General features: G+C 46.0%; 1 long non-coding RNA gene across 1 annotated transcript; it reads right to left on the reverse strand.

Annotated features, from left to right (window-relative positions):
* Window positions 1-4150: 4150 nt before the first annotated feature.
* Window positions 4151-7537, reverse strand: LOC125539548 (uncharacterized). The gene is made up of 3 exons (XR_007296900.2): window positions 6910-7537; window positions 5939-6015; window positions 4151-4428 (listed from the first exon to the last, which is right to left on the reverse strand). It is a non-coding gene; the product is annotated as an uncharacterized LOC125539548 (long non-coding RNA).
* Window positions 7538-8385: the final 848 nt, after the last annotated feature.

Below are 8385 nucleotides of genomic sequence, written 5' to 3' on the forward strand. Positions count from 1 at the left end.
GAATATTTTTATTTAATATGTAGTGCAATTGTCGTCGGATGTGCATGAGCCCCCACCCACCTGATTTTGCATTGCAACACACAAGAAAAAAATTCAAGACCCGAAGGTCTTCCTTCCACACCAAGGTTTCCTCCGAATCAAGTCAATCAATGTCACCACCGTTTTCCCTCCGAAGGACGGGCACCGCCTCGCCTTTACAGCAACCAGGCAAAACTAACGAGGAGTAGCGACGCATCGACGGTTGCTTGCAGTGAGACAAGTTTCACATATTGGTCTTTTATCTACTGACCTATTAATTGTTAGACAAATTTGCTAGATATAGCTATGAGAGGACTTGGGGATAGATCAAGGACTGAACGACATGTCTATCTATGAGATTTGTCTGAACGTTCAAGGTCATCAAGTCTTGGTGATCGGCCATCAAGGTATATCTATGAGAGGATTTGGGGATGGATCAAGATCTGAACGTTGAGATTTGTCTGAACGTTCAAGGTCATCAGGTCTTGGTGATCGGCCATCAAGGTCTATCTATGAGAGGATTTGGGGATGGATCAGGTTCTGAACGTGATGCTAGATGTAGCTATGAGAGGACTTGGGGATGGATCAAACTCTGGCCGTAATGCATACATGTCTATCTATATGCGATGGATCAAAGGTCTGAACGCCTTGGTAATCTTGTTCAGCATCAAATGCCTCCTGACTCTGTGACAGTGGCTCTGCTCTGGATTTGGGACGGCAACATTGCCATTGGGAAAATGGATGAAGTGGGCCGAGGAGGCAGACATGGAGGACTTTGTGGAGAGAGTTGTTGAATGGGGATCCGGCCATCTCTGCCGCTGCAGCTGAAGTGTTAGTACGCAGAGATCAGGTGGAAGGTGGTCATTGTCGAGACCCACTTGAGCCTCATGCAAGAGGACCTCTCCCAACTCCAAATAAGTAACAAATGTACATACTTACATAAACAAGCTGTCGGAGAAGTTCTCTGCTCTTTATCTCAAAGTGACGGAGGTGGTTGCACTGTTCGCCATGCATGAAGCATAATCACTCCTCCAACGGGTGAACTAATTAATTTACATTGTCTTTTCTTTGTAGTTTCTTAATGAAAAGTTCTTGGTTAAAAGGGAGGATATGAACGGAGGGTAGGTGAAGTAGAAGTATAGGGCAGTCAGTTGTCATTATTTCTTCCAGTTAGGATTTCTTTTCAGGTAATATATGAGACTAATATCTTATGTTAAAAATCCTACTTCTGAAGATTTCATAAAAATGATCCTGACTTGATGACAGGACATGGTGCGATGTGGAAGCTTGTTGTATAATTTATTTACCTTGCTTTGCGGATTTATATATTGTCAACTTTTTAATTCAAATATATAATCTTTATTGTAAATGAGAAATAAGATTGCTTTTCTTCAACTTAATACAAGTGTCTACTTCCTAATACAGCCTAGACGGAGACTTTAATTTGTTATCTTCATGTGGACCATCACATATAGAAGAAATTGCAGTATTGTCATATCAAATAATTATTCACTCAGTGGTTAATGAAATTGCTGAAGCGTATGATAGATCTGCGATGTGAAATATGCATTGTAGCCCGTAGCAACGCACGGGCGTTCTACTAGTTTTTTCCGGATGCTTGATTAACATTTTCCAAATACTTGTTCAACATTTTCCAAATGTATTTTGTAGAGTGTTTTTTAATATTATATATATATATGTATATGTATATTAGTAATAGTTTTTTTATGTATAAGAAAAGTACAAAAATAAAGAAAAAACGAAAACAGAAAACAGAAAGAAAAAGAGGGCCCATTCTAAAAGAAGTGATCAAAACTCTCCTCCAGTGGGGATCCTGGCCCGATTTTGGAGGCCCGGCCAACAGAAAAACTCAGACTCCGCGTCTCAGACTCCCGGCGGATCTAGTTGGGCCGGCAAAGGATTCGCTGGCCGCCGGCAAGGAGTGCCTGTGCCTGCTGAAGCGGTCTTCGGTGGAGAAGCGCGCGCTGAAGCCGGGCACCACCAAAAAAAGGAAGGCGACGGCGACCGGTTCTTCCGCGGTACTGGAAGCTGCTTATGCGAAGTCGGTTCCAGGGAAAAAAATGACGCGGCTGCCACAGGCGGACGTCGCTCGGATCCTTGCCCGTGTGATCGATGATGACCGTGATGCCCCGTCTGACTTCAAGGCCCTGAAGCTCCAGAACCCTGACTTGATTCCTTCGCCAGAAGAGGAGATGGATGAGGAAATGGTGGCTTATTATGCTGGTGTGCGTGCCTACTATAAAATTGGTGAGGACTATTCCAAATTTCAGGCCTGGGTACGCAGTGAGTACGCCAAGAATGGATACGTCGAGGTTGATGATGACTTTCTTGCTAAGAGGGCCCGAGTCCGAGCAGATAGCGACAGAGCACGGGAGGATATGCTCAAAACAATCGACTTCTCTGACGATGACGAAGATCTGAAGAGACTGCTTACAAATAGATGGTATTGAATCCATATGATTTGTAATGAGCAATCTTAAGTTTAGCCATGTGTTTTGACATTGTTACTGTGATCCATGTCAAACTGTGCTAAGCTAAGCACTGGTGAATGCTTTGTATAATTATTTGCTATGTTATACTATCAATCAGTTTGTCGTGAGGATGGGCTTTTGTAATTACATTGCAGAACTGTGTCTTCTCCTGCAGCTGCCAAGATTTAGTATTTCGTTACATTGCAGAATTGTGTCTTCTCCTGCAGCTGCCAAGCCAAAATCTGATGTAATGTGCTTCCTCTGATACAACTGCCTAAAATAGCCGGCCCTACTCGCTCACTAGTGTTATGCCCTTGCAACCTTTACATCAATTGGTTTTGCCTTTTGTTATTCTTCATTCATTCATCGTCTCTTTGGGTGCTTTCAAGGACTTGATCTGTCCTCTAGCTAGGTTTGGGGGATGCAGAGTTGCAGATTCTTCTCTATTGTTTCTTAGACTTCTGGGTAGTGTAAATTGCAAAGTCCCAGTTCCATTGTTAAAACAAAACATTTTCACCTGCCTAAGCTAGAGATTTAGATAAGAGAAACCGTTTTGATAAGTCAATCATACATGGAGATTTGTACAATTTCTTCTGAGACTTGCTTAAGTCTCAATAGACCTAGCCCTAAGAGAAATACTATAGATGGAGACTGGGAATCCTTATGCATTCAGATCGCATCCAATTAGGAAACACCAAAGCCAACGAAATAACAATTGAATGGACTTCAACAAAAACATGCATATCAACACTATTCTAGTTCTATCATCAAGAGACACAAAAGCAAACAAGAAAAGGAAATGTGTCACACCAGTAACACCAGTATGAGCTTTCTACAAGCAACTTGTGCTGCCGGGCCAATATCCCAAACTAACTTTTAATGTCCAATGATCCTAGCCACGGAGCCGCAAAAGATCCAAAACAAGTTCTGGTTTGCAACTCCCTTCTAACAATCAACATGTGCGACTAGTTGGAGGTCATGGCTTCTTGGTACTCGTCGGGGAAGCAAGGAGGTATCACGGCGGACTTGAGCACATACAGGGAGCCGCTTCTTGAGAATAGCCCGCATTGGTTCTGCAACCTCCCTGTCCCCGTAGGCGTTGTTTGGATAGGATAAATGTACAAAATCAGATCTCTATAAACTAGGAAATCTGTTTAACCGTATAAAATCTTGTTTGGCTACTCCACCTAATCCATGGATTTAGGAAACTTAGTTTCCAGAAACCCAGGATTCTGGGTTTGCAGAAAAACGACTATTAGTTGTTTTTGCAAAAGCGCGTTTCTCAAATACTGGTCGTAACTACTACTTTCCTCCTCATCTCTCGTTCCTCAACAATTCGCTGGTTCTAGTTTTGCTTCAGGAAGAGTACAAGTCCTTCGGTCGATCAAACATTTACCTCCTCGATTAGCAACCGCGAGATTTTTAATTTTTTTTTTGATAAAAGAGAGCTCGCCTCTCCGATTTCATATAAAGAAATCAACCGTTCACAGACTCCAGACAAACCAAACCGAAACCTCCAACAAACTGGCGATGATATGTTGGAGAGGAAGCCATCCCTTCCGTCTCCCCCATATCATCATCTTGCCAGAATATTTGGTAGATCCCTAACGAAGATCACGCTAAGGAAACCAAAAGCAAACTAGACTCCAGGAAACATCGCTAGCTATTACATCATTCAAAGCCACACACAGGGGCAAATTGCATAGTTACAGCCTTTTGATTAGGATAGGAAGACGAGAGAAGGCAGGAAGGCTAGTAGCAAGCGCAGAGAAGATCAGGCATCAGCGTAGTCGATCTAGGGACCACCAAGTCTTGGAACTCCAGTTGCCCAGCCGCGCGTCGCCTTGAAGATCTCCATGGCCACCCGCTCAACCTGATTTACGCCCCCCTTCATGAGATATATTTTTTCTTGGCTTTTCTGCAACACACACCACTCATGTAAGTTTTTAATAATCAAGTTAACAGGAACACAGGGATCAGTAACCCTATGATTATCAAAGACTAATCTATTCCTTAATTTCCACATTGTCCACAACATTGCCGAAATACCCACAATCATGAGGTTCCTATTATCTTTACCAAATTTGTTTAGCCATTGCCCAAAGATGTCATTGATTTTTCCAGGGATATCATGAATATTAAAAGAGCATTTTAAAACCATCCACAGCATCTTAGCAACAGAACAGTGGACAAAAAGGTGCTCAATATCTTCTTCTCTCCCACAAAAGAAGCATTTTGTGTCTCCCTTCCACCCCCTCCTTTTAAGATTCTGCTTGGTCAGAACGCTTCCCCTAAGCAGCAACCAAATTTAAAACTTAACTCTAGGGGGCATTTTCACTTTCCATAAAAATTTATATGGATATTTCATTTCATTCTGGATCAAATGTCTATAACAGGTTTTCACACTATAATTTCCATCCCCAGTAAGAGTCCACCTAATCTTATCAGAGGACTCATCAAGCACCACACTTTCGCACGCCTCTTTGATATGTTCCCATAACAGCGATCTCCTAAAGCCTATATTATCTAGTCCTTTTTCCAGAACCCAGGCCACTGACTTCTCCTTGTCAAAGCATATATTGTATATACGTGGGTAACTATCTTTCAAGGCTTTTGGGCCAATCCACCAATCTTCCCAGAACCGGGTATTCTCTCCATTCCCCACAACAAATTTGCACAAGGAAAAGAAGAAATCCTTGTGTTTCAACATCTCTCCCCAGAATTGCGAGTCCCCTTTTCTCTTTTTCACACTAGTGACACAATTATTTTTAACATATTTTCCCCTCAGGTGATAGACTGAGCTCCATCGCCGGCATGGTCGCCGCCGCGTGGCTGGCCGCGATGGACGTCAGGGTGGACGGCGGCAAGCACTCTCACGAGTTATGCGATGCCTGGGTGTGGCTGCTCCATTCACATCATAGACGGCCTCGGCCACCAAGGTAAACAGTCGCCGGCGGCCGCGCACACATGATGGAGGTGCGAGGGCAGGCAAGCAGCAGCCCAGTCAGAGCCTATTCCGGGAGAAAGCAACGACCTCGGTGCCAGGGAAAGCGCCGTCGCCGGTCGATAGCACGTGGAGCTGTGCGGGCCTAACTGGAGGCGAGCAGCAGCCAGGGCGGAGGAAGAATCATATCTGGAGCTTGGTCATGTACTCTCGTCAATGGACGATAGAGGAAGAAGGAGAAGGTCACGGGCTCACGGATGACACGGAAAAGAAAAATAAGAGTTGGTTATCCAAACAATGGACTGTACCAGCCCGGTTCTATTCTTTGCTAACCAAAACAAAGTTTTCTATAAACTCGTTAATCATAAAAAAATACTAAAACCGGTTTTACAAAAATTCAGCTAAAAACTTGTACTATATATACCCATGGCTAAAATTCACTATCCAAACAACGCCGTAGGGCAAATCGTTTAGACCATCACACCTTTGGTAGATTGACCAAAGGCGCTCGAACTCAACTGACACGTCGCAGGACCTTCGCCAAACGTAGTGCTCCGAACTCTGCAAAAACTCTAGGTTAATACTGTTGAATTCGAATATTGATGTTATGCAGAATTAACAGCACCATTGCATAAATTATGCCAAAACTACCAGGGCAGAATCACAGCATTATGAAAACTAGCATCTCTTCAGTGTCAAATGACATTTTGTAAATTCCAACCACAACATCGTTATACTGTTCGGATATAATTTACTTCATCAACTCTTTCTTCTCAAGTTCTCATGTAAAACCTTTTCTTTATGAAATGTGCCTGGCCTGACAATGTACCAAAAGAAATAAAACAACAACAATAAAGCCTTTAGTCCCACACAGGGTTGGGGTAGGCTAGAGGTGAAACACATAAGATCTCGTGACCAACTCATGGTTCTGCTGGCACATGGATAGCAGGCTTCCACGCACCGCTCTCCATGGCTAGTTCTTTGGTGATACTCCAGTCCTTCAGATAATGTATCAAAAGAAATAAAGTGCAATAATTATGATTGCACGGAAAACGCTCCCATGACTATAAGATTGGAACACAGTGCCGTGTAAGTGTTAAAACCATATAAGAAGGGTTTGAAATATGTCCAACCAAAGCTGCATAGGCATTTTGCTAAAACAGCTTCAACTGGTGGATGTCAAACCAACATTATCCAGACCGTCGTTTTTTTCTTTTCTTTCTTGCATTTGGCATATAATCAGGTATCACTTTCACACCTATGAACTTGATTGTAATTATTCGAAAGTATAAAGATCCACCGCCCAGGAGACTATATCAAGGTAACATATGTGGTTTCTCAATTGATCCAACGCGTGCTCATTATGCTAGTAAACTAAAATACCAAGCACAAAGACAAAAGCGTCCGTACTGAAGAAATCCAGATCTTCAGAGTGATAGAATAGAATATGATTACCTCGTGCTGTAAGGGACCCTCGTCGCGAACTAGGCACAGGGTGTAGTTCAGTTGGCGCTGTAGTTGTGCACCTGCCGCAGCCCGGGCGACCCCAGCCCGGGGGGAGGAGAGGAGCGAGGTGGAGCGGCAGGGCGTCTCGGGGCGGGCTGGGTGGGGCCAGCTCGTTACGCCCCCGTGTTGGATCCGGGTCGGTGAAGATCACCGACGCCGGCCTTGACATGCGGCGAGGGGAGCCGGCGGGAGCCTGCGAGATCGGGAACCACCGCCTGCCCGCATCGGTGCCCCGTGATGCGCGCGGGCAGGCGATGCGCCCGACGTCGTCGTTGACGAACCCGGCAGGAGCCGGCGCGTCCGCAGGCGGAGGCGCACGAGGAGACGTAGGTGGGGACGGACTGCTGTCCCTATGGGCTCGAAGCAGTCGTCGGCGTCGTCGATGTACAGCCGGGCGAGTGGCTCGTCCTCCGCGAAGAGCTCCTCCAACGGATGTGGGAGGCGGTGTGACGACCGATGAACCCTAGGAAGGGGATCGATCGCACGGGAAGAATAGAGGTAGGTGAGGAGAGCAGGGAGGGAGATAGACGAAGGGGAACGAGAGAGAGAGACTTCCAGTGTTATCTTATTTCATAACCGATCCAGAATTACAGACTGGTTTATGTAACACACCACACACTGGCCACAGGCGGCCCAATAGCCCACTCAGGCCTCGGCCCAGCACTTACACTTAGGCTGCTCTCCTCACCTCTCATGTGTTCATCGATACACTTGTATCAGGTGTGACAGTTACCCCTCCATGAGCTGCAGCGTCGTCGGTCCAGCATGGTGCCGCCGGGTAGCGATGGCGCAGCACATTGTAATCTTCCCAGGTTGCAGACTCCGTAGAGAGCGATGACCACTGGATGCGTATCTGGACCACGGGGCTGTTTCCTTTCTTAACCATGCGGCGATCCAAGATGGCGACAGGTTGGAATGGAGCCGCGGTGAGGTCCAATGTGCGGGGCAGCTCGGAGAACACCGGCGAGTAATCTGGTGTGAAAGGCTTCAGCTGTGACACATGGAAGACAAGATGGATACGACTGCCTTCTGGTAGCTGGAGCTTATAAGCCATGGTGCCAATGCGTTGCAGAATTGTGAAGGGGCCGAAAAACTTGTAGGCGAGCTTGGGGCAGGGGCGATTGGCCACCGTCGACTGTACGTAGGGTTGTAGCTTGAGAAGGACTTGATCCCCCTCGCTGAAGGAGCGCTCGGTCCGGTTCTTGTCTGCTTTCTGCTTGAACCTGTTCTGGGCGCGCGCTAGCTGCACGCGTAGTGCCTCGGTGTGTTGAGCCCAGTCCAGCTCCTCACCAGCTTCTGTTGGTAGGTTGGCAGTGAACGTCGGCAGACCTCCAAGGTTGGGCTCCTTCCCATACAATGCTTGGAAAGGGGAAGTGTTTAGGGAGGAGTGGTACGTAGTGTTGTACCAGAATTCCGCCGTCGGCA

The sequence above is a fragment of the Triticum urartu genome, chromosome 2A (genome assembly GCF_056163025.1).
Source record: "Triticum urartu cultivar PI428250 chromosome 2A, HENAU_Tu73, whole genome shotgun sequence".
Lineage (NCBI taxonomy): Eukaryota > Viridiplantae > Streptophyta > Magnoliopsida > Poales > Poaceae > Triticum > Triticum urartu.